The 27,948-nt window shown below is 39.7% G+C and overlaps 1 protein-coding gene across 10 annotated transcripts in view; it reads right to left on the bottom strand.

The window, feature by feature from the left end:
• KIAA1217 overlaps window positions 1–27,948 on the bottom strand; it is a 540,319-nt gene that overhangs the window by 309,446 nt on the left and 202,925 nt on the right. The window contains exon 1 of one of the 10 annotated variants that reach the window (XM_084619502.1): window positions 402–477. The exons of the other annotated variants lie outside the window; for them this stretch is intronic. The gene's annotated coding sequence lies outside the window, so the exon portion shown is untranslated. Of the gene's footprint in view, window positions 1–401; window positions 478–27,948 lie in introns of those variants that run through there. 10 annotated transcript variants of the gene reach the window in all.

Here is a 27,948-nt window from a genome sequence, read left to right as displayed (position 1 = left end):
GCTGCACCTAAAATCCTATATAAAAACTGCAATTTAAAGCAGTGACAATATATTTCAATTATGTCCTTTACTAGACCCTGGCTCTACCAATCTTCTGAACTGTGCCATTAAGGTACATCAAAGGATTTATGTATTTATTTATTAATAAAAGTCATAAATAAATAAAGGAGATGTGTTCTTAGCAAGTTACCAGAAACTTAAACAGACCCATTTAGTATAATATGGGGTTTTTTGCTGTCAATAAGAAATATTCACTGAAGTCTCATGGTATTAAAGACACACTTAGATAAAGAACAAGAAAAACAGCAAAAAAGATATAAGGGCCAATGGCCAAGAAAACCTATTTTATAGTATTTACAATGCTTTTTTAGCCAGTGAGGTAAACAGAATAGAATTCTTACCTAATGGAAGACAGACTGCTACTTTCTCTGTCAGAAAGTTTACCAGTTGTTTATCTAGGAAGCAGAGGGAGAGGGGCGCGGGAAAGAGAAGGAGTTACTATACCCTGATATGGAATTATTCTTTGAAGAAGTAATTCTGCGGTCTACAAGAAACCTCAAACACTTTCACAAGTATCCTGTGCAGATTCATGTACTGTACAGGAAATGTGTAAGTATCATCGTAACGACCTACATCTATTTCAGTACATTTCAATTAATTCTTTTCTTACCTAAATGTTAATCTTCTGATAGCAGTTCATTTTTTACACTTCTGGTTTCCATCCTCCTTACAACATGCACAGCAGTATATTTATACAGCACCAAAATCTATATTTTAGACAACATGTGCTTACATATTTTATAGCATAACACAAGCAGTACTTAGATTTTGACTGTGAACCAGAGGATATTCATACTGAGTGCACAGATAAGGATTCAGTATTCTACAATCTTTATGATGTCAATCGCAAGGGTCATTATCCTGGCTAAGTATACATGCTCATTATTATTATTTGCTATTTGTTTATGGCAACACTCACAATGTGCTTTCTATACATTCAAGAAAGGATGGTGTCTGCTCCAAAGAGCTCCTGTCTCATACCAGACAGAGGAAGGTGGAAGGGAACAACAGGAAAGTTTTACACACATCAACTCAATTCATTGCAAATTGAACAGCAGCAATGGGTCTTTAAAAGGGATTGCTTAAATGTAGACAAAATACAGCCCTTTCAGGCAGATGAGTTCAAGGAGCTACCTTGCAAAAGAGAGCGCATGGGCGAAACTGACAAAGGGGAGGACAAGCCTGAGAACATGGGCAGACCAGTGAGGGGGAGAATGATGTAAAGCTTGACAAGGGAGGTTAAAGAGAAAAGAGCTGAGACTTGTAGAGCTTTGAAGGCAGTAACAAGAAACTTAGAGAACAGTGGATGGAGGAGTCAATGGAGGGATTCTGGGTGGGCAGTGACATGATCTAATTGATGGGAAAGGAAGATGTCCTGAAGATAAACATAAAGCTTAGGTCACAATTAGAACTGCACCACAAATGGAGTTTCCAATCCAGACTTCTTCGAATTTGGGGTGAAGCTTCATGAATTCCCTAATCTGACCCCGACCGTACTGTTTCGGTTTTATGATGGATTCAAAATCTGAGAGGGTTCATTTTTGATAATGCTTTGTATAATAATTGCCATTTGTTTCTAGCAGTGCCCACAATGCTTTAGACATCTTACAAACACAGAAGGAGGTACATCTGCTGCGCTGAAAAGCTGACAGTCCAAAAAATCAAAACAGAGCAAGCGATAGAGAAATGAGAAAAACATAAAAGTAACATGGTCAGTTAGGGACTTCCCATGTTCTAATAATAAACAATGTATCATTTTAATATGAAGATTATTTTATATATATTTCTCCCCGAGTATCCAACAACCTCAGTGAAATCAACCAGTTAGCTACCTGTAGGAGGCACAGTAGAAATGGGTCTTCAGGCAGGACTTGAATGCAGAAGAAAAGCGGTTCAACACAGATGTTCACAAGGATGTTCCATGTGATGAGGGAGGCATAGAAGATAGCCAAAATGTCCCAAGGTGTCCATTATTTAGTGCCAAAATTTCACAGGAGCTGTACAACCTGATTTGGGCTCAGACCCCCAAACCTATCCTTAACCTATTATGAATCTGAACCTCACTTCCTCATCCCATTGCTACTATTTATTCTATAGCACAATGGATCTGCATAGCATTTTATGGACAAAGTAAAGTGACAGGCCCCAGCCCAGAGAAGCTTACAATCAATATTAGGGCCTGCTCCTACTGTAGTAAATGGAAGTTTTTCCATTGACTTCAAAGAGAGCACGATCAAGGACTAATTTAAACTGAGGACACTGAGGATGGGTAAAAAAATGTGTGCGGGGGGGAGAGGGGAAGGAGCAGGAAGAGGATGGAAAAAAGGAAAGAAGAAGTCACAGTAGAAGAGAGTTACAGTGAAAGTGTAACAAAGAAGTATGCCTCTGTGATGTACACAAATTGTTGGGAGAATATTTTAAATAATATGAGTATTTTAACATAATATATATTATATTAAAGGTTTGAAAGGAACAAAGACAGGCAGGAGTGGGAGGGGGAGTTAGTGGTAAAAGGCTGATCACCTGTGAGCTGTAGGTGTAGAAATTATCACTGTCACTTTAAGAGTAGATATAAGTCATGCAGGTATAGGATGAAAAAAGTAGGGGACCCTGGATTCTTGAGGCACACTAGCAAAGTGGAAAAGGAGCAGGCACAGCCCCTGAGGGAGCAGAAGCTGTGTCTGGAGCAGCAGGAGGCAATGAGTCTAAGTAGAGAACTTAAAAATCCTAGGAACCATTTGGAAAGGGATAGATAAGACAGAACATAACATAATACCACTATATAAATCTATGGTACGCCCACACCTTGAATACTGACAGAGAAGGGCAACAAAAATTATTAGGGATATGAAAAGGCTTCCATATAAAGAGAGATTAAAAAGACTGGGATTGTTTAGCTTGGAAAAAGAGATGATAGAGGTCTATAAAATCTTGAATGGTGTGGAGAAAGTAAATAAGGAAGTGTTATTTACCACTTCACATAACACAAGAACTAGGGGTCAGCCAATTAAATTAATAGGCAGCAGGTTTAAAACAAACATAAGGAAGTACTTCTTCACACAACACAGTCAACATGTTGAACTCGTTGCCAGGGGATGCTGTGACAGCCAAAAGCATAACTGGGTTCAAAAAAGAATTAGATAATTTTATGGAGGATAGGTCCATCAATGGCTATTGGCCAAGATGGTCATGGATGCAACCCTGTGCTCTGGGTGTCCCTAAACCTTTGACTGCTAGAAGCTGGGACTGGATGACAGAGGATTCATCACTTGATAAATTGCCCTGTTCACCCACGCTCAAGCATCTGGCACTGGCCACTGCTGGAAGAGAGGATATTGGGCTAGATGGACCATTGGTCTGACCCAGAATGGCCATTCTTATGTTCTAAAGAAAGAGAAGAATGAGTCTAGTAGTAATTAAAATACCATATTATATTCTCAGATATACTAGGCATGTTGGAGATTAGAATTTAGTCTCCTACAGTAAAATTCTCTCTAAACCCCCATGCCTTCATAATATGCAGTGACAGGCACTCTTCTTTGCAGTTTCAGATGAAGGTCTACAAACTGAATTGGCAACATGCCTAAACGATCTTCTCTACTCTGCTGGAAAAGTAATCCCCTGGTGAAGCACAGCGGCACAAAAGTGTGGAAAGTTTGCACTGTTGCTGCCAGTGTGATAATGGTTCTGTGACAGTTAACCTCTAGTACTATTAATCTAATATCTTGTGAGACCACTAACATTAACTCTGAAAACATATGGGTCTGATCACGTTGTCTTTTTCCCTTTTTTTGTGTGCTCTACAATATTGATAATGTACTTCCATACTGGGCAATAATTTATCATCAGGGTTTTAGAAGAATAACAAAGGGAAGAAACAAATTCAGAGCCCTAGGAGGAGCAAAAGGCAAGTAGTCAGGCACTAAGGAAAAAGGAACCACAAAAATCTAAAAATAGAGGGTCCAGTAGGAAGTTCCTGTGGAGAGATTTGATCTGCTATTGTGTTCAGATCCTGGCATTACAAGTGAAGGTCTAGAAGAAGTCATCATCTTTAATACATCATCTCCTTCCTACTGTTCCTTAAAGCAAAGAAGCTGATTAAACATCCTGCCACACTCTGGTAACCCTAACAGTACATTTTTTCATTTCACACTGTAAAAGGTCAGTTACATGTTAAATTGCTCTTCTCTTTGTGAATTTACAAAACTCAGTAACAGTTGCACTTTTGGTCTTTTCAACCAACCATGAAAGCATTAAAATGTAGCATCAGACAACCAGTTACACACACACACACACGTTAGAAACAAATATTTGCCGCTCTTTAAAGAGCTTGACTTTTACATTAATTTAGTTAAGCGGCAGTTCTTCACATCTCCACACCTTTTCTTTCTTTACACCCACATGGACATGAATGGAGGTGAGATCCTATTATAAATATTTAACCTGTCTTGATCTCACAGCTTTGTTAAATAGTATAAAGAGCAGATGACTTAGACAGGGATCTTAGTGATACAGTGCTACATTTCCTTCAAAATGTAATTTTAAATTTGTTTGTTGAAAAAGGTATAGGGCTTTTAAATGGAAAGAATGAAAACAATATAAATTTGAAAGCATTAAGAATTTAACTTCTATTAGCATTTATTTTCCTCTTAGAGCCAATGTTGCTCCAAACACACACATTTGTAAGCACCTAAATTACCAACTGGAAAGAAACCATTTATAAGCCGCTGCCAAGTTAAACATGCAAAAAATATATACTTTTTTTTTTTTTTTTTTTTTTTACATTTTATGAGAGATAAAAGTGCCAACAACTAAATACTGTAGGATCTCTGCTGCAGTGCAGTTTGTGAGATCCCTGGCACTGCTTGGTGGGCTCTTTACAGACTTTTCTGCAATTTTCTATTAAGTAGTAGTTCGACCTCATGGGGATGTTGGGGCTAGGTCATTTGTGGGTTCACATGACTCATCTGCTGGAAATAAATGGGACCCAGACAACTCTGCAAACTCCCAGTGCAGACAGTGTGGTCCAGTGGATAGAGTACTGGACCGGAGAGTCAAGGGACCTATGCTTTATTCCTAGCTACACTACCCTCAGCAATTCACTTCAACTCACTGTCTCTCAGTTTCCCTATCTGTAAAAAGAAGGTAATTATCCTTTACCCTGCATTGTGATATATTTTGAGATGTACAGATGATCCGCACCGAGTATCATTACTTTTCGTTGTCCATCACAACTCATACACTTCACATTCAGTGACTCTGTGTGTGTGTGTGTATTAGACATTACCTGAAACCTTGCTTTTTCTAAAATGTTTTTAACCAATTGTGGAAACTAGGGCTGTAGATTAATCGCAGTTAACTCACGTGATTAACTCAAAAATTAATCACGATTAATCACACTTTTAATTGCACTGTTAAATAATAGAATACCAATTGAAATTTATTAATTATTTTTGGATTTTTTTTACATTTTCAAATATATTGATTTCAATTACAACACAGAATGCAATGTGTAAGTCCTCACTTTGTATTATTATTTTTATTACAAATACTTGCACTGTAAAATGATAAACAAAAATAGTATTTTTCAATTCACCTCATACAAGTACTGAAGTGCAATTTCTTTATTGTTAAAGTGCAACTTACAAATGTAGATTTTTTTGTTACCTAACTGCACTCAAAAAACAAAAAAAAATATAAAACTTCACAGTCTATGAGTCCACTCAGTCCTACTACTTGTTCAGCCAATCGCTCAGACAAACAAGTTTGCTTACATTTATGGGAAATAATGCTGCCCTCTTCTTATTTACAATGTCACCTGAAACTGAGAACAGGCATTTGCATGACACTTTTGTATCCGGCATTACAAGGTATTTACGTGCCAGATATGCTAAACATTTCTATGTTCCCTCATGCTTTGGCCACCATTCCAGAGGACATGCTTCCATACTGATGATGCTCATTAAAAAAAAAAGTGTTAATTACATTTGTGACTGAATTCCTTGGTGAAGAATTCTGTGTCTCCTGCTCTGTTTTACCCTCATTCTGCCATATATTTCATGTTATAGCAATCTCAGATGATGACCCAGCACATGTTGTTCATTTTAAGAACACTTTCACTGCAGATCTGACAAAACACAAAGAAGGTACCAATGTGAGATTTCTAAAGGTAGCTACAGCACTCGACCCAAGGTATAAGAATCTGAAGTGCCGTCCAAAATCTGAGAGGGATGAGGTGTGGAGCATGTTTTCAGAAGTCTTAAAAGAGCAACACTCCGATGTGGAAACTACAGAACCCGAACCACCAAAAAAGAAAAACAACCAGATGGTGGCATCTGACTCAGCTCATGAAAATGAACATGTGTCAGTCACCACAGCTTTGGATCGTTATCGAGCAGAACCTGTCATTGGCATGGACGCACGTCCTCGGAAAGGTGGTTGAAGCACGAAGGAACATATGAATCTTTAGCGCATCTGGCACCCAACAATGACATGCAAACACCCATTGTCACTTCCAGATGACATTGTAAACAAGAAGTGGACAGCACTGTCTCCTGCAAATGTAAACAAACTTGTTTGTCTGAGCAATTGCTTGAACAATAAGTAAGACTGAGTGGACTTGTAGGCACTAAAGTTTTACATTGTTTTATTTTTGAGTGCAGTTATTTTTTTGTACATAATTCTACATTTGACAGGTTTCAGATGTATCCGATGAAGTGAGCTGTAGCTCACGAAAGCTTATGCTCAAATAAATTGGTTAGTCTCTAAGGTGCCACAAGTACTCCTTTTCTTTTTGCCAATTCTACATTTGTAAGTTCCACTTTTATGATAAAGAGATCACACTATATTATTTGTATTAGGTGAATTGAAAAATACTATTTCTTTTCATCCAAAATAGTTAAATAAATGGTGTTCTATTTTTCTTTAACAGTGCGATTAATCACGATTAATTTTTTTAATCGCTTGACAGCCCTAGTGGAAACACCTGCATTTTCAGATGATCATGCTGGGATGTAGTCAGAGTACATTTCAAGGAGGAAGATAAATAATAAATAGAAAAATCCAACTCCATGTTCCCTCCTGCCTTTGCTGATAGAAAGCCCACTATCTATCTGGCAACAGTTCAGAGCACTTTGACTGAAACTGCTCCCAATGAAATTAGAGTTTTGTCATAATTTTCAATGGGAAGATGTTCAAGAAATGGACCTACTGCCTCAGGCCTCATGTCTGTTCCTCCCACATTCCACAGGTAGGAAGAAGTTAGCAGGCCCCTCCGTAAACCATAGCTCCGCAGCCCCTCCACAGGCCATAAAGTTAGCAGGCCCCTCCGTAAACCATAGCTCCCCTCCGCAGGCCATAGCCTCTCCCACCTTTCCTAAGGATTCCTTTAGTATACAAGACTCCTCAGTTGGTGCAGGGTAAGTAGTCCTTGATGCAGACCCTGGGGAGAAGGGGCATGTTGAGGTTTAGGCCAAACAAAGTGGGGGCATGGCCAGACCACAATTCCTAATGGTGGAATGGCCATTTGAGGATCAAAATAACCAGGCAAAACTTAGAGCAGTCCCAAGGCTGCCTTAAGTTGCTCTGAGGGCTGTAGCAGCTGGCACCCAACCCATGTCAGCCGCATTGAGCAAAGTGAGGCTTCCTTCACTGAAAATTGTCAACTTGGAGAGCATAAGCCTGCAAGGATTCTGTAGCTCAGCTTGATGTTTTAGTAATAGGGAGGGAGGGAGAGAAAGGTTTAACCACAAATTCCTTTGGAAAACTCTGAAATGATAAATTTGAGAAAATATATTTCTATATATTATATCAGAAAATTAAGCAATCATTTTCCTGCTCTTTTGGGTTTGTGGCAATATTAATCTGCTTTGAGTTAGAGCAGTTCAATGTAAGTGTTATTTGATGTTGCCCCTGAAGGAGACACTACGAAAAGCTCTAGAGTTAATGTTTGAGCTTTCCTGCAATAATACACATAAGCATGCATTAAGTGTGCAGCAATGATGGCCGGCAGCAAAAACCCAATACAACTATGGATTTACCTCTGCTTTCCTTTAGGTAGAGCTGGAGGGCTGGGACACTTGGCCAGTATGTACAGTTCTCCCTGGCTTATGAATTTGAAAACGTTAACATAAAGTAAACCTATCTATATTCATTTCTCAATTACTTTGGTCTGTTGAACAGGGAAGATGGTAAGACAGGGATTGATGATTAGGACATCTATGTTAACAATTTCCAGCACATTTTTATTTATTACTACTCAGCTCATGCCATTATAGGGATTTTTTTTATTTTATATTTTACTGTCAGTTTGTACTCTGAAATGCTTGGTTCTTTACTAGCTGAGCTGTTTTATTAATAAATAAATAAATAAATAAATAAAATGCAAAGGATCTGACACAACAGTCCTGACTCAGGTCTGCAGACAGTGCATTTTTGACTGTTTACATTTAATCTGTCCCATCTTGTCTCCTGTCTATGTTGATTTAGTGGTATTCAGGCCCAAAGGCAGGAGCACAACCTTCCCAAATTGGCAGTCAGTATTGAAGGACTAGGTGGACTCGTTTTCATTAATGTTAGAAATCATCCAGGCTTAACTCACATAGCCCATGTCATCTCCATCCTGTCCAATACACAGTCATCTTACTTGGTCCACCCCTGGTCCTTGGAAGAGATATGTTTGAAAAGGTCTGTTCACATGCCAAAATACATCAGTTTGAAATATATCAACATAAAGTCCACTTTTATGGTCACACTTTCCTAACAAACTGGTCCAAGAGAAAATCCTAGACCAGTGAGCTCAGGATTACTGTATACGTCGGTGATAATGTCTTCCTATTGTTTCCCATTACTTTCTAACTGTAAATACAGAATACATTTAATCTCAATTCAAACTAAGTGTTTACTATTCCCTAGCATTAGGAAGTGCCCAACCCCCTGAAGACTTCAAACTAGAAATTGAAAGCTGCTATCAAATCTCCCCTCACTCTTCTCTTCTGCAGACTAAATAACCCAAGTTCCCTCAGCCTCTCCTCGTAAGTCATGTGCCCCAGCCCCCTAGTCATTTTCGTTGCCCTCCGCTGGACTCTCTCCAAATTGTCCACATCCCAAAACTGGACACAATACTCACAATTTTTTTCTGAATACGCCCCACAGAAATGCAGTGACCTCTGGGTTGCAATGTGGCCGCTGTTCTGTGCTAGATTCACTGTACACAGGTTTTTAGGAAGGGAAATTAATAATAATAATAAATAATTGTTATATAGCACTTTTCATTAGTAGAGCTCAAAGCGGTTCATTATCATTATCCCCATGTTAAAGAGGCAAAGTGAAGTGAAGTGAAGTGACTTGCCCAAGGTCACCTAGCAGACCAGAGGCAGAGCAGCCATGTGAAACCACAGGGGGATTTATTCGCTCTCTCTCTCTCTCTCACACACACACACACACACCCCGTATGCAACCATGTAATTACCCAGACTGGAATTAGGCCAGGAAACCAGCATTAAAGTACCATGGGAACTTTAATGAGGAGTGGTGAGGGACTCTGTTTAAGTCTGACACAAAAGGCAACTGTAGTTAAAGCAATACTATTGAATGTACAACACTGGTTAGCTAAAAAAAAGTGCAATATATGGAAGCAAAAAATTCTACTATTAGGCCCTATTTGGAGCCTCTGACCCTGGCTCATCCTGGAGTTCAAGTCCTGATAATCAATGTGCTTGAAGCTCATCCTAGTGGATAATAGAAAATTCTGCTCCATTTCCTCTGGGACTTCATGCTCATTAGTCACAGCATACCAATTAAAAGCTTTGTTAGAAAACCAGAGGAATGTGACATAGCACATGTACAGACCAGGAAGCTTCTTTCACATATAACATGGATGAATGGCTTTGTATGGAACGCCGAGCATCACATTAGTAGGTCGTGTGCATCAGCATGCAAGATCAACAAAAGAAGCACAAGAATTTTTAAGTCAGCACTCTTAGTAAGCAACTGTTCTAAATTCTGACTGATAAGAATTCAAATATTTTCCACAGTCAACATCTTCCTTCTCGCCAAAGCAATGTTAAAGAAAACTTTAAAAAAAAATGCATTCTTATGCACATTATCACTCATGTGATAATCCTCTAAAATTATTAAACATGACCTCTGGCTATTGACCAGATTCTTTTCTTAGCCATCAGAGGTGAAGTTGGGGTTAATGTCCCGGCAAACTGCTTATGAACTATAACAACAACTATTTTCAAAAGGGATTATTGCCATTATAAACCACTGTCAAGTGTTTGTAACAGCAATTCTTAACTAAGAAAATAACAGGACTCAGCGTCTGTGCTCAGATCATGCAGCTAACAACTGACTCTGCCTCAATCAAAATACAGAATGGAAGACAACACACACGCAGATTTATTTTTGTAATGATTTGTGTTTGAGATCTAAACTAAAATATTTAATGTAAGACTTTAAAAATAACCATTGGCAACAGCTGCCAAAAAATTTACATTACATTTTTATGAACCCGTGGATTTTATTTCAGCATTTCCCTATAGTAAATCAGTTGCTTCCAGAGAGGTCTTAGGGTTAACATCTCATATTGGCAATGTGCTATAAACCTTAGTGGAGGCAATAAACTCCACCTTTCAGCTTATATTTTCATTTCTACAATTCAGAGGCAGGATAATGGTGCTGTTTTGCATATTTTTATACTACAGACAGAATATTTTGTAAAATATTCCGTATGTGACAGATATCATCACAAATTATGCTCCTACACCTTGAGAGGTGCATCACAGAAATATGCACAGAATAGAAGCTGATTTTGTAGCATGAGAGGGCCTTCACACCTCTGGGGAGGGTGCAGGCAGAAAGGCTGCGCATGGGGACTCTTAGAGCTGGCTAGCGTCTAAGGTGGGTGTTGGGACTGGCAGGGGCAGGGCTCCTGGATCCACAAAACTTCCACACACAAGCTCTGGAATGGTGATGACTGCTATTCTAATCTGTTGGGTTTAAACAGGAGGCTGTAAACAGGTTTTGCTACCTCACAGCCTGCCTGAAGAATGGGGCAAAAATTCATTCCCTGCTCCAATCTTGACAGTATCCCACACTTCGAGTATGGTGCAAGTTTCACTCTTTGACTGCACTTCTCATAATCAATGCTTAACCTAACAGCAAATTCAATCAGAACAGTGACTCTGTAGGTTAATGCAGTAGCCATTGTGTTTTCAGCAGTAGGCCACAAAGAGCCTTGGTTGTTAGTCAGTTTGATTGAGTCTGAGGATATGCCTAACTCTTTCCTCAAAAGCCTCATTTATAAATGTGCCTTAAATTGGCCCTTTTTTTGTACCTTCTAATAACTGTGGCTGTAAATGAGAGTCCCTGGAATATCCAATTTTCTGGTGCCATAATTGTAATCATTGATAGGTGTGAAACAGAAAGGTCCTGTTTAAAATATTGGGCCTGAAATGTTCACCTGGATGTAGGCAAAAAGTTATCACAATTTAATGTGAAGGGCAGTGTCTTCCACACCACAGCACACCCCTCAATGTGCAATGCCAGTATCTAAGGAGGTATTTAAACTACTCAATTCAGTCTTTACTCTGGAGCCTACATAATACCACACATCACCACAGTACCAGAATACTGTTGCATTGCAAAACTTTGCTTGGCAATAACAGGGATTTCTTGACAATTTTGAATTTGACAGTCCACTACCTCAATCCCCAAGTGTCAGAAGAACTATGCAAGGCCCACCACTACACAAATGAAAATACAAAGGAAAGCTGCTAAACAGGCAAAGTGAGTGGCTGAAGGGGTAAACTTAACCTTCCCCCCATACCACCCCCACAAAAAGACTTGTTTTCTCTTATTTTCTTCAGACCCAGACCTAATGAAGGTTTTTTGCCAGGAGAGGTGTGGTTTTGTGACGGTAAAAGAACAAAACTGCCTTTGCAAGAGCTAAAAACCATGACAACAAAATACCAGGTTTTTCACTTTTTGTGAATCCAAAGAAGTGTGAAGGGGCACACCATCACACTGGTCAGGAGGAGGCTAATGAGCTCTTCTGGGCCTGTGCTACCCTAACGAGATGCATCTGCAAGGCCTGTTCAGTAGGAGGAGGAGCTTAAAAGGGGAAACTTACCACAGGAAAGGGTGGTGAACGAGAAGAAGGCTGCTCCACCCAGAGATTGAGGGTAATTGAGGCAGTCCTGTGGAGGAGACAGCTGTGGGATACACCACTGTTGGAGCCGCCCTGGCTGACAGCAATGCAATATGCCCCAGGAGGAGGAGGAGTAGAACGTAAACCCCACAAAGGGGCAATAAACTTTGAGAGACTAATGCCTGGTCTACACGACAGAGTTAGGTCTTACACTACAGAGTTAGCTGCCTTATGTCAACCTAACTCTATGTGTCTACACTATAATGTTGCTCCTGCCAATGTAAGTCATCCACTACACTGATCTAATAACTTCACCTCCACGAAAGGTGTTGTACTTCAGTTAATTATAGTGCCCATGTAGACACTGCATTGCTTACATCGCCTGTTGCTGCCTTTGACAGCCCAAGTCCCACTGCCCCAGAGCTGGTCAGTGTTGCTTGGGCTGTAAGCTCAGGGAGGGGATAGGGGGCAGGACTTGGGTTGACAGTGCCCCATAATACCCTGCTTAAGTCAGTACAAGCGCTCCTGGTGAGGATGCGCACCGCCGACAGAAGGAGTGTAGTGTGGACACGAAGAGCCAATTTAATTACTGTGATGGCTGTAGGTTGACCTAACTTAACTCAACTTAATTTTGTAGAGTAAGCCTATAAAGCCCTAAGCCTGTAAAGCTAAACAAACAGGGCTGTCTGAGAGACTGGCCCTTGTTCTAGCCGGATCCACATCTCTTGCAAGGGGAAAGGAGGAAGAAGAATCAGCCCTCTACCTGGGTGCAGTTGCCTCAGAGAGCTCCCCGAGTGTTACCACATGGAGTAGAAGAGAGCATAAATGACGGAAAATAGGACCTTGGGGGATGGGTCTAGGGAGACCCCACACACACACAACAGGATTTGGGTTTTCTGGGATTTGGGGTTTGTTTGCTTGGTTTTTTTGCCAGTTTTGCAGCTCTCTAACTATAAATCTATGTCCTGGTGTGGGATTGGAATCTACTGCAAAGTGCTACAGTAGTGACTAACACAAGTGTTCATAAATTATGAGTCTGGGCCCCCAAAAATATGAGAATAAACATTAAAAATTGTATTTGCTTTTTGGTTTCTGAGCCTTTAGGCTATAGTCAGGTCACATTTTCAAGCTCTTCTCTGCAACCATGAGGGGCTAGCAACTTACTTTTATTTTTAAATGAAAGCTGTGATTCTCATGTATTCACATGACTCTAGGAATGGGGGCTTTAAGAAAACCAACACATTTTGCAAGACTCATGCTAAAAACCACAAGGGGCTCAGTATCAGAAAGTTCTCTTTATACTGACGTTTGTGAAAGAGAAAGCAATAAAAATGTGCATTTTCTTTGAGTGACTGTAAAAGCCATAACACCTTGATTAGCACTTTAGTTTAACTTTCCAATGCACCAAGATGGACCAAAACCACAGTTTTTGGGCCAGCCTGATGGCAGCTAGCAGCATCTTTACTGATTTTTAAGAGGTTGCAGTGAGCCAGTTGCTGGTTAGTGCTCAGCAGAGCAAGCCACAACCAGATACTGAAAACTAAATGCATCAAAACTTTAAGAACACTAAAGACAATTTGGGTTGCATGAAAGGAACTGAAAGCAAAATTTGATGCAGAATCTTGAGGGGACTGAGTTTTCACTAAATAACATATTAACAATGTTTTCATTTTTGGTGGAACATAAGTTTTTTCATTATTTTGTTTCCTAGTGAAACAGAAAGCATCTAGCTATATTTTTAAAAGATAAGGCAAAAAATAGACTTATTTAAAAAGTGTAATAAATACTAGATTAAAAAGAGGCAGTCTAAAAAGTTGATACATACAGAAAACCAGCACTTACCAAAACACATTTTTTAAAATAAAAAATACCTGTATGTATATGTACTTATATAAATACCTATATGTATATGTACTTATAAATAGGTTTTGGTGGTGAATTATAAATTCTATTTCAATTTACAACATACAAACTACATTTAAACTCACTAATTTACAAAACAGATTTTTGCTGCACTGTAAGATTAATTCCCCATTTCATTTACAGTAATGAAAACTCAAAGAAAATCTACTTACTTGCAATTTTGTTGTTAAAATAATGCAGAATTTCCAGTTAGTAAATAAATGTAAAGAGTTTGAGAATTTTTGTGCTTTGCTCCTCAGGTGTGTGGAATCTTTTTGGACTTCTTCACATTAAGTTTCTCATCATGCCACAGTTTTAACACTAACACTTTGTGAAAGCACTGGATTTTTTTTTAAACAAACTTATCGTAAGGATGAATATTTAACCCAGCAGAATCACAGTGCCCTTTTGAACAGGTACCTTGTATTCCTAGTGACATTTATAGTCACCCAACTCATGTTATGTTACAGCACCATGTGGACATTTGGAGCAAAACGAAACAGGCCTCTGAAGTTGTATGTGTTAAAGAAAAACATGTGGAGGATTTCTTGCTGTGGACTCCCCACTGAGGCACGAATTCAAGGGGGTGTGGAATTCACTTGTTAAGGCTCTCTGTCTGCTTGTATCCACAGTACCGTGTCTAGCAATGAATGGATGAGTTGATTACTATTACTCTTCAGGTAACTTTTAATACCACCCCCATCCTTAAAAAATGCTCATAACAAATATGGATAACTGGGGAAAAATAAAGAATTAGCTTCCTCTGTCTTCTAATGTCGCTAATGGCAAGTGGATTTTTATTTTTAAGATCCCATTTAAACTCATAAGAGCAAAAGAAATGTATATATGTGTTGCATGCAGATGCTGAGCATAGCCATGTGTTTCTTTCTTCCTCTCCCGCGACCTCCCTGCCTCCGCCTCCTTAGCTAAGATAAGCAGCCTCAGGTTACATACACAGTACCTTGTAAAAGCATGGTCTGGAAAATTAAATCATGAAAGGATTAATGTATTTTTTCTCCCTTCACAAATACGTTTTTGCTTCTAGAGACTACATTTCTATTTATGAACCGAAGCCACTGGCCACTTTGGCATAGAGGAGCACCTAACATCCACACAAAACGAAAGCTACACAATCATACTCCAGGGATACTTTATCTGCCAAAGTAACAGTAGTATGGTTGAGCTCATTGATCTAGATAAACATGCAGAAAAGTAAACAGAACAACTCCTTAAAGAAAATAAGCTTCTGAAAGGCACTGTCACATTTTTAATGATTTTTAAACTGGGTTCTTTCACTCTCTATTCTTTGTAATTCTAGTTAGGCATTTGAAAAAAAAATCCCTACCGCTTTCCTTGTCCCATTTTCAAATGGTAAACACTGTTGTCCTTTTGTGTTTTGAATAGAGCGGAAATATAGGACTGTTCAACATATTAGAGACTGGAAGTGTTTGGTTTTTATCTCTGCCCTGCCCCATCTCCAAAAACCAGCCACCATCAAAAAACTCATAGGTAAATTAAATACTACTACGAGTCAAGAAGAAAAAAAACCCTCTCCTTACACAAGGTCTTAAACTATGTTAAACTCAAACCTGGTGTATCCCATAACTTCATGATGTGGAAAAATGGAACCAACTTCCACAGAGGGATCAGCACTCCAATTCCAAAAGGGGCTATTTTGTCTCTCTTTTCACAGTAACAGCTGTGTTAGTCTGTATTCGCAAAAAGAAAAGGAGTACTTGTGGCACCTTAGAGACTAACCAATTTATTTGAGCATAAGCTTTCGTGAGCTACAGCTCACTTCATCGGTTGCATACTGTGGAAACTGCAGAAGACATATACACAGAGACCATGAAACAACACCTCCTCCCACCCCACTCTCCTGCTGGTAATAGCTTATCTAAAGTGATCACTCTCCTTACAATGTGTATGATAATCAAGTTGGGCCATTTCCAGCACAAATGCAGGTTTTCTCACACCCCCTCCCTCTATTTTTTCCCCAAAAAACACACACACAAACTCACTCTCCTGCTGGTAATAGCTTATCCAAAGTGACCACTCTCCTCACAATGTGTATGAAAGTCAAGGTGGGCCATTTCCAGCATAAATCCAGGTTTTCTCACCCCCCCCCCCCACACACACAGACTCACTCTCCTGCTGGTAATAGCTCACCCAAACTGACCACTCTCCTTACAATGTGTATGATAATCAAGGTGGGCCATTTCCAGCATAAATCCAAGTTTAACCAGAATGTCTGGGGGGGGTAGAAAAAAAAAGGGGAAATAGGTACCTTGCATAATGACTTAGCCACTCCCAGTCTCTATTTAAGCCTAAATTAATAGTATCCAATTTGCAAATGAATTCCAATTCAGCAGTTTCTCGCTGGAGTCTGGATTTGAAGTTTTTTTGTTTTAAGATAGCGACCTTCATGTCTGTAATTGCGTGACCAGAGAGATTGAAGTGTTCTCCGACTGGTTTATGAATGTTATAATTCTTGACATCTGATTTGTGTCCATTTATTCTTTTACGTAGAGACTGTCCAGGTTGACCAATGTACATGGCAGAGGGGCATTGCTGGCACATGATGGCATATATCACATTAGTGGATGTGCAGGTGAACAAGCCTCTGATAGTGTGGCTGATGTTATTAGGCCCTGTGATGGTGTCCCCTGAATAGATATGTGGGCACAGTTGGCAACGGGCTTTGTTGCAAGGATAGGTTCCTGGGTTAGTGGTTCTGTTGTGTGGTATGTGGTTGTTGGTGAGTATTTGCTTCAGGTTGGGGGGCTGTCTGTAGGCAAGGACTGGCCTGTCTCCCAAGATTTGTGAGAGTGTTGGGTCATCCTTCAGGATAGGTTGTAGATCCTTAATAATGCATTGGAGGGGTTTTAGTTGGGGGCTGAAGGTGATGGCTAGTGGCGTTCTGTTATTTTCTTTGTTAGGCCTGTCCTGTAGTAGGTGACTTCTGGGAACTCTTCTGGCTCTATCAATCTGTTTCTTCACTTCCACAGGTGGGTATTGTAGTTGTAAGAATGCTTGATAGAGCTCTTGTAGGTGTTTGTCTCTGTCTGAGGGGTTGGAGCAAATGCGGTTGTATCGCAGAGCTTGGCTGTAGACGATGGATCGTGTGGTGTGGTCAGGGTGAAAGCTGGAGGCATGCAAGTAGGAATAGCGGTCAGTAGGTTTCCGGTATAGGGTGGTGTTTATGTGACCATTGTTTATTAGCACTGTAGTATCCAGGAAGTGGATCTCTTGTGTGGACTGGACCAGGCTGAGGTTGATGGTAGGATGGAAATTGTTGAAATCATGGTGGAATTCCTCAAGGGCTTCTTTTCCATGGGTCCAGATGATGAAGATGTCATCAATATAGCGCAAGTAGAGTAGGGGCGTTAGGGGACGAGAGCTGAGGAAGCGTTGTTCTAATTCAGCCATAAAAATGTTGGCATACTGTGGGGCCATGTGGGTACCCATAGCAGTGCCGCTGATCTGAAGGTATACATTGTCCCCAAATGTAAAATGTAAATTAAAAAAAAGGGGGGGGGGTGAGAAAACCTGGATTTGTGCTGGAAATGGCCCACCTTGATTATCATGCACATTGTAGGGAGAGTGGTCACTTTGGATGGGCTATTACCAGCAGGAGAGTGAGTTTGTGTGTGTAGTTTTTGGAAGAGGGGTGGGTGAGAAAACCTGGATTTGTGCTGGAAATGGCCCACCTTGATTATCATACACATTGTAAAGAGAGTGGTCACTTTGGATGGGCTATTACCAGCAGGAGAGTGAGTTTGGGGGGGGGGGGGCACGGAGGGTGAGAAAACCTGGATTTGTGCTGGAAATGGCCCAACTTGATTATCATACACATTGTAAGGAGAGTGATCACTTTAGATAAGCTATTACCAGCAGGAGAGTGGGGTGGGAGGAGGTATTGTTTCATGGTCTCTGTGTATATAATGTCTTCTGCAGTTTCCACAGTATGCATCCGATGAAGTGAGCTGTAGCTAACGAAAGCTTATGCTCAAATAAATTGGTTAGTCTCTAAGGTGCCACAAGTACTCCTTTTCTTTTTGTCTCTCTTGTAGTTTCATAGTTTTCATGGCTATCATCTAATCCAACCTCCTGTGTAGCACAGGCCATAGAACTTCCCTAAAATAACTCCTAGAGCAGATTTTTTAGAAAAACATCCAATCTTGATTAAAAAATTGTCAGTGATGGAGAGTCTACCATGAACCTCGGTAAATTGTTCCAATGGTCAATTACCCTCACTGTTAAAAATTTATGTCTTATTTCCAGTCTGAAATTGTCTAGTTTCAACCTCCAGCCATTGGATCAGGTTATGGCTTTCTCTGCTAGACTGAAGAGCCCATTATCAAATATTTGTTTCCCATGTAGATACTTTTAAATCCTAATCAAGTCACCCATATCCTTCTCTTTGTTAAGCTAAATAGATTGAGCTCTTTGAGTCTATGTTTTCTAATCCTATAATCATTCTCATGACTCTTCTCTGAATCCTCTCCAATTTATCAATATTCTTTATGAACTGTGGACACCAGAATTGGACACAGGATTCCAGCAGTGGTTACACCAGTGCCAAATACAGAGGTACTATAACGTCTCTATTCCTATTTGAAATTCCCCTATTTATGCACCCTAAGGATCACATTAGCCCTTTTGAACACAGCAGCGCACTGGGAACTCATGTTCAAATGATTATCAATAAGGCTATGTTTTACTCACGGGTATTTTTAGTAAAAGTCATGGACAGGTCACGGGTGGTAAAAAAAAAAATTCATGACCCTTGACCTGTCCATGACTTTTACTATATACCCCTAACTAAAACTTGGGCCAGGGGACCGCAGGTGCTCGGGAGGGGGAGGGCTAGGGGCGGCAACAGGTGCTGTGGGGGGAGGGGTGGCCCGAGACCCCCGCTGGTGCTAGAGGAGGGGAGGGTTGGCGGGGCTGGCAGGCTCCCTTCCCGGCTCTGATCAGATACAATCTGGGAAAAATGAGGAAAAAGGAGAAGTTAAAATGGCAGAGAAACAAAAAAGAAAGATGCAGAAAGCTGAATGGAAAAGAGTAAAGAGGGCGAAAAGAGTTAGGAACACAAAAGAAAGAACAAAGCAGAAGTGAAGACAAATGTAAGAAAAACAAAGGAGAAGATAAGGAGACTGTTTTACAAAATTTGAACCTTTGAATCCCTCCCACAGTTTGTGACCCATCTAAAGACAAATGAAACATCATCTCAAACCTATATACATACATCTTCACTGGCATGGCCATTTTCTGACATTGGCTATTGCTACCCCTTCTGTAGAGTGTTAATGCTAATCTGATCAGAGTTAGTGACCTAGGCAATTTGCTGTGGATTTCTGTCCAGTCCTTCCCAGGACTTCCAGTAGTATATTATAGATCAAATTCTGATCTCAGTTACACTGCTGTAAGCCTGGAATAACTCATCTGAAGCAAATGCAGTTGCACTGATGTACCCAAGTTCAGAGTGATGCCTATGTATGTAGAACAGGACAATTCACTTGCAAAGAAAATGCTAGCATAAAAACAGAATAATCCAAGAAGAGGAGATGCACAGCTGGCTGATATCCCATGCAATCAGTCATAAATATTACACTCTAGTGGGAATCATTCTGCAGTAAAAAAAGATGAAAATAGCTTTGCTAAAATGCCCTAGCCCTCAAACAAAACTATGCATAACAGTGACACTCTAATTCACTAAAATCACTCAAGGCTGTGTAAATTGCCATCATTTACCTAAAATGAACTGAATTAAAAAAAATTAACCAAATAACATTGTACTCCTGGGGAAAAAAGTATGTCTTTATCTTCTTCCACAGAGGCTTTCTACCCTATCAGCAGCAAAGGACAGACATTCTAGGAGGAAAAGCACACTACAATGCCATCAAAGTTAAAGCTGTTCCTTTCACTCACAGTTCTGACTTCTACGTTTCACAAATCAAAAAACAATTTGAGCTATTTTAGATATTGGTCTTTTCCAGATCAATGGGACTTAACTCCTTAAAGCTGAAAAAGAAAATCCAAAAAACTGCATAGCAAAAATGGCATTACAAAATACAGCCTGGGGCTGCAGATATTTTTTACGTGCATTGAAGAAAAGATTGCATTACTGAGCTAGACCAAAAGTCATTTCCAACAGTGTCCCTTCATCCTCATTTGCTCCATACATTGTTGCCATGAAAGGGATTACATTATATAGCACTGCACTAAACCCATTGATTCCCTTATTTTTTTTAAATCATGTTATAAAAATAATCAGCTCAGCTCATCATATCTTTCATAGAAAGATTTATAAAAGATGCTATTCCTTTGCTCTGTTTTTTTTCTAGATGCTAATAGGACAGCAGTAAAGTTTATGTTCCCCGTAAGTTGCAAGAAAATGTATTTTGCTTCAGATACCTAACATAAAAAGTAATTGCTGTTGCAAACATATTGCAAGATGTGGTCACATTTGGCACATAGCCAAGATTTTATATGAAAAATTTAACATAATACCAGCTCCAGTGTGTTTTTTTTCCAGATGTATACTGTCAAAATCACTTGTGACAAATAATAGTCATTTGATGAATGAAGCCATAAAATGTTTAGAAATTTTAAAAGATTTTAGTTTTGTTTCAGCAAAAAATATCTGCATATTAACATACCTCACATTGTGAAGAGACTCTCCAACTAAAATGTAGAGCAGTACTCAAAATGCAATTATTTATATTTATTTTTCTTTGAGGGATGAGAAATATACAGCATTTATCTCCCCATCCTTTTTGCTCTTCCCCTTCCTCCTCTCTCTGAACACCTTCATTTCTCAATTTAAATGGACATGGTCATTCTATTTACATAAATATTATTTGAGGCAATCTTGTTTCCTATTTTCTTTCTTGATTTATAGCTAGTTACATATCAGTAACTTAACTTTAAAATTTTTCAAATTAAAGTTGTCCTCTAATTTTAAGGCAACTTCTTTTGTACTAAATTTTCTGATAATTACGGTATTTAATACATAGCTCCTGGAATCTGTTTGCATGCACCAGCATGGTGACATCAGCATCACACCATGCACTGATCTGGAAGCCTATGCTGGCCCTTTTATTCCCTAAAACAGTATCTGATGCACCTGAATTGCTGATATCCAGAGATGGGAATATGACACAAGCATTTCTTTTTCAACATATTACATTTTAGTGTTTACGAATTATTTTCATTTTTAAAAAGAAAAAAAAAAAAACCACCACCACCGCATAGACCCAGCCAATAACTTTGGTCTTCCCTCTGCTCCTCTTTTATAATCACCATGGCTTCAGGCTGATTTTTGCCATCTAATAAAACCCATTCAGGGCTCAAGTCCATCTTGCCCTCTCAGCCCATATCGTATCTTTATCTGCTCGTGCTGTCCTCTGGCAGTGCAATGTGTTCAGGGGCTTGGGATGAGGGTCGTAAACCCTTCTTTCACACTGCAGAGAAGTCTCACTTAGTCCATCTTCCTTTATGGCATTCCCTTTGTCCTCTGCTTTCTTTGAAGATGGGATCCCAACATTGCTCCTATCATGTCATGCTGTGGGTGCTGGCAGACACAGAGAGAGACGTGTGTGGTTCCAAACGAATCATTTTATTAAAGATAACGCAGACATGACATGGCGAGTCAGCACTACTTCTGGATATATCATCTCATCTCCCAGCCACCTGGTAGGTCCTGGTTCTTTCCCCACCGCTCGGCTTCCTAATGGCTACAAAATACCTTCCAGCAAGTCCCAATCAACCCTGTATTCCATTAATTCCACATTAGCATCTTTCATGAGGGATGTGGCCACTGCTCCCCTCCCATCCCAACACAAGCCAATCCACCACAGCAGAAGTTGTCTTAGAGTGGCAAGTGAATCGATCAGATGCCCTTCCACTATCCAAAAAGAAATGTTGCAAGGAAGCTTGTTTCCTCTTCACTGCATCCCAGGAATATGGTTCAGAAGAAGTGCTGGATCCCACTCTTTTATCCTAGGATAGTGGTGACAAATATTCAGCCCATAGGCTGGACCTGGCCTTCCTGATATATTTTTTTGTGGCCCACATAATATTCAGGTGGTGCAGATAAACAGCTTTCATTATAGGTGGCATGGATAGCGATGCATATAGTTACGGTTGCCTGACTCTTACCAATATAAGATTCTGCTTTCAGCTTGCTTATAACTTTGTCACACTAACAACTTGGGCTGAAATTTTCTGGAGTGGGTATCTGCCTAAGGCTGATTTTTTTTACGTGTGGGTTTTTTTTTCTCCTAGAAAAAGTACTTCAGGTGTTTCTCAGAACAAGGCTGCAGAAAAATACACCATTTTATCCATGTTAAAAACCTTTTGTTTGAGAAGTTCTCATACCTCCTTGCTTTGGAAATAGGACTTAAAATTTGGTAGAGACGCCCTGTGTCAGGGATGTGTCTTTAGCTGTCCCTATGAAAATCCACCCAAATTTGGCCATGTTATGAACCTCTGAAAATGGTGGTTGGCACATGCTCAGTTGAGATGTTAGAATATGGGAGCTAAATCCTCCAAAGATTCTGTCTGCACTAACCATGCTCCATCGCAGGGCTGCAGGGAAAATTTCCCTGCAGTTGTTCCCCCAGCAGTCAGGGGCCACTGTGGCACTGGACTTGAGACATGACAGCGGGGCGACTGTCAATCTTGTTCTCTCAATCACTCAGTGTCCAACTCCCATTGGCACCAATAGGATGCTGGGACTGGAATGTGAAGCTGAGTGAGGCAGAACCTGGGACTGAAATGAGTTGCCAAGTGGAGAGAATGAGACTGGGATGAGGACAGACTGAAGAGGCCTGGGGACTTTAACTGTTCAAGTTCACTCACCTCTGATCCTGGAACAGAATCCAAAATTCCTGAGTCGCAAGCACAAGCAACCTTAATAATGGCATTTCCGAAATTTTGAGTGCTTTGCTTGTCAACCTTCATGTCCTTTTAATGAAGTTTTTTGATGTAATGTTTGAAAGGAGTAAGCTTCTACTCTTCATAGATGCAAAGAAAACTTTCAAAATTCAGCCAGAGTAAACTGATGCAATGTTGCCTTGTTGAGTCTGCAGGCAGCCTGAACTAGCTCAGAGAGGTGTGAACTCCTTCATTGCCAGTTAATCTCATTGGACAGTCAACTCAAATGACGACAAATGAATGTCAACATTAACTATTGCATTGATGGTCATTTTAGCGGATGGAATGAAAAATGGGAGAGATGTCCAGGAGGGTGGTGCAGGAAGAACTGGTGCAGGGAAGGAAATGGAAGAACAGAGGGGATGGACAAATGGATGGACATACACAGGGAAGATGGAGAGAAATGTATAAAAGAGTACAAGGACGAAAGAGAAACGAAGTACAAGAATAGTGGTGGCCCTACGTGGGGGTGGGAGTGGAGCATATTTTCCCACTGAATGATTCTGAATGTGACAATAAAGTACTTAATAATGAATACTAACTAAACAGTCACTATATTAGAGCCAGACTCTACCCTTGATCTATGTGCAAACCTCTTATCATCAGTGGAAACTCTGCTGTGGGTGAAGCAGGGCACAGAGTCCAAAATTTATCCTGTGGCCCACAGACCATAACTAAAAATGGAATTTGACCCTCTCCATTCAATGAGTTAATGCATCCCAGACCTAGGAGCAGACTTGAGGAACCTACAGCACTTTCCCAAGCAGGAGCGGTTTACAGGGAGAAAGCTGTCTGGAGAGTAGCAGGCTGGCCCAACTCTCCTATCTGGAGAGATTTCTGAGGGGAATGGCAGTTTTCAGGTCTCAGACTGCAAAGTGGTTCACAGAAGATTATTTTGTGTCTCTCTCTCTTTTTCTCATGCAGCATGGACCAGTGGTCCCAGCACCATGTACTTCTGCATTAGTTCTCAGGCATATAACCAGACAAGAACACGTTCCCACGAAGTGCATGGTTATTTTAATGTCAATGTAATCACATTCCTTTAACAATGTTTGGGTGGCAGAAAACCGGTATTTGTTATTTCACTACAACTGTGTTTAAAAAACAGAGATTATCCCTCCAGGGATACTCCACTGGATTTGCCTTCCTTTAAGAAATGGCACATCTGGACTACATAGATTGGCAGTGTTCCTTTAAAATAGTGTAACACAGAAAGAGTTCAAAAGATTTTCTTTGAAGCCTACTGCATTGGGAAAAAACATGAGAGGAATAACACACAGTCTTTTAAAAGGTAATATTCACAATACCACATTAAGAGGGAATCTTACATAACATACAGTTCTATGGTTAGATTCACCAAGCCACACATTTTTAAACTAATGTTAGAGACAATAAATATACCTTAAACCAGAAAGTTTTAAATTATTTTGACACCTTGAGCATGTTGATACTTTGACGGTCAACGTTATTTACTATCATTAAGTAGATATCTCCTAGACAGACACACACACGTAAGTGTTAGTGTTCTCACCGTAGTTCCTCTTAGAGCTCATCAGTTGCTTGGGTTCCCGCAGGCAGCGCTGAGGATGCAAACATAATTCATCGCTGCCCAAGGGATGCTATCTACGACAAGCCTTTCGATTCTTTCATTCCTCAGCCAGAGGAATTGATGTGTGCAGTCCTCAGGAGTTAGCTGCTTCATACAGAAGCACTCCCTGGCTGCTAACCTAATAGCAGCATTATAACAGTATTAATTATACAAGACAATCAGGCACTTAGGCATCCTACTAAAGACAAATAAAGAGCTTCCCAGGCTCCATGAGGCAGATGAGATTGAGAGGAAAGGGAGAAGCATAAAGGGACTTTGTTTAAAAAGTTATGTATATTGGGAGAAGCATTTTAGCAATTATTATTTTTTAAATCTTAATTCAACCATCAAGAAGTGCACATACCTCATGGCCCCAGAAGGGACCATTCAATAGATGATATAATCAGGCCTTCTGTATATCACAGGCCATAGAATTTCACCCAGTTACCTCTCTACTGAGCCCAATAACTTGTGTTTGACTAAACCTCATCTGAGTAACATGGGAATATACCGCTGTAACATATTCTTCCCTATCTTTCAGTTTCCTGTCCCAACTCTCCATCACACCAAAAATAAGATTCTGAGATCTTTAAAGCAGGGACTGTTACTGTTTAATTGTACTATAAAGTGCCCAGCACACTTTTGGGTGCTGTAAAATCAATAACCATCATCTACAATAAACAACTTCCTATGAGGGATTAAGCTTTAGTACCAAAAGGAAAAAAGCCCTGTTTAAAGTGGATATCAGTGTCATCTGACAAATAAGATTAGTTTTTAAAGGTTGGGAATGGGTGTAACAACTTCACAGTATCCCATTCTTAGCAACATCCATCATCTTTCAAACACGTTCCCTAGGTCACCATGCTCTCTAGATTCTTAACACAAGGGTGATTCTTAAGGGCTTTCTGAGCAAAGACCACATAATAAAAAATAGTTTTATTCTGAAGAAGGTGGTTGTGAGGATGATTGAGTTTTTTGTCTATTTAAAAAATACTTGACCCAATGAACTGAGAAGTCTGTGAAAGAGGAAAGGCCAGGGCTTACACATATTTCTTGCAGTCTTTGTAGAAAATAAATATTTGTCTTTTCTCATTACTTAGAACAACAAAGCTAACATATTTAGAAACATATTGTAGATCTATTATTGAATGAGTCTGGATTCAAATACACGGCACACACATGAAAACAAACACCTCTTCTGGGAGGGCTGAAGGTGGAATCAAATCAGATCTTTAAAAATTATTCCAGACAGATTCTGTGTGTGCTTTGGGTGCTGGATACACTAATTGCACAATACTACTGATCCAGCCCTAAATGTTAACGTTCTAACACATATTTCATGCATGATTTGCTGGGTGCAGCAACACTACATTGACTTACCCCTAAAGTATTTTATTCCCCAATTACCCTGATTCACTAGCAAACAAATCAGGCAGTACATTTTTTCCCAATATATTTTACCCAGTTTAATTAATAATAAAAATGAAATAGTCCTGCGTAAAGGCAATAGGACCATTTTTGGCTATTGTTCCCTAGGAGCATCAGAACGCATCTATAATTTGGCAAGATAACAATCCCATTCATATTAATACTCAACCCACCTTCAGAAAGATTCAAAAGTCACTATCGGCATTTTTAAAATGTATTTGTATTGATCTTTTGCATGAATAATGTTGCAATATCCATTAAGAGAGACATTACAGTATTTTCAACACATCCTACACAAACAACTTTCTTTGCACTTTTGGGATACTTCCATCCTAGCATTATTGAAGCTATCTGTTTATATTTCCTCCATTAAAAAATAGTAATATTGTCCACATATATCACCTTTTATACCAGGATCTCAAAACACTTTACAAGGAGGGTAAAAGATCATTATCCCCATACTAGTGATGGGGAAAACTCAGGCACAGAAGATAAGCAACTTGCCTCAACTCACACAAGTCAGTGAGTCAAGCATCAACCAGGTCTCCTAATGCCTTTTCCTTTCCACATATATCATCTCTCAAAGATGATTCAAGAGCCCTGCATCTTCCTAAGGAACTCCTCTCTATGTCTAGGCTGTACCCAAGAGATTATCTTGTGGCTAAACTCCCCTCCCATTCACACTCACATAACATCTCAGTAGCAACTACAGCAGTTGTTTATATGAAACTAACAAAAAAACCTTAAAATGAATCTGGCTACTTTTAATGCAATTTAGGTGCCGGAAATAAGGAGAACAAGCACCAGCTCTCTGCAGCTCACAGACCACAGTTAAAAGAAAAGGAGTACTAGTGGCACCTTAGAGACTAACCAATGTTTGATTAGTCTCTAAGGTGCCACTAGTACTCCTTTTCTTTTTGTGAGTACAGACTAACACGGCTGCTACTCTGAGACCACAGTTAGAAATCTCTGTCCTGACCTAAGGGACCCTTCAGCCCATAAATCAGCTTCTTCAAAGTGCAAGTGCGTCCAATTCCATTTGTGCACTTTCAGATTGTGTTGTTCCCTTACTGTAGTTAGACATAATGCACCTCCTGGCAAAAGACAAGGTAGCCCAGCAAACTTTATTTGGTATCACGCTAGATCAACACCAGAGAAGTTATTCAACAGACAAGTGCTGTGGGGTGCACAGACTTTCTGTACGGATTTAAAATGATCATAACTTTTCACTATTGACTTTCCAATAAGTAGGCTTGAGTTTAACAAATTACATCATTGTATCAGAGTTAATTAATACTCTTCGGAGCAGCGCAGAACAACTCAGATTGTCACAGGCATGATATATAATTATACTTTACAGCCACTAAACAACTATTGAAAAGATTGGGGGCCACATTAGAGCTAAATTAGATTAGATCTATAGAATGTCTAAAACTCTAACACCCTAAGCATCTGCAGGTTAAAGTGATTTTCCATACAAAAAAAAATTAAGTTAAGGAACATTAAGATTGCATGGTTAAGCACTCAATAATCAGTGCCAAAGTTAAGGTTGCCGCTATCACAGGCTGCCAATATTTTAAGAAGGGACTCCTACAAAAATGTTCTCCCAAAAACGTTAGTCTGAGGTCAAACCTGTGTACTGCATCTGGGACATCTGTGCTTACAGACAGAGAGGGAGAAAGAAGAGAGACTCTCACATGTATAATTCCCACTCATGCTTTCAATTAGAATTTATTATCTGATATTTGAGGGATATAACTTTCCTCCAGCTCTCTTTAAATATCTACTGTTTGTTTGAAGAGGCAAATGCAAAAACCTTTAACAAACTATTAAACTAGCTCACCTCTATGAATCTTTGTTAGTTACCTTTGATGGA

Source organism: Lepidochelys olivacea (genome assembly GCF_965140295.1).
Source record: "Lepidochelys olivacea isolate rLepOli2 genome assembly, chromosome: 2".
Classification (NCBI taxonomy): Eukaryota; Metazoa; Chordata; order Testudines; family Cheloniidae; genus Lepidochelys; species Lepidochelys olivacea.
Note: the sequence above shows the minus strand (reverse complement) of the source record. Positions and strands in the feature narration are given on the sequence as shown.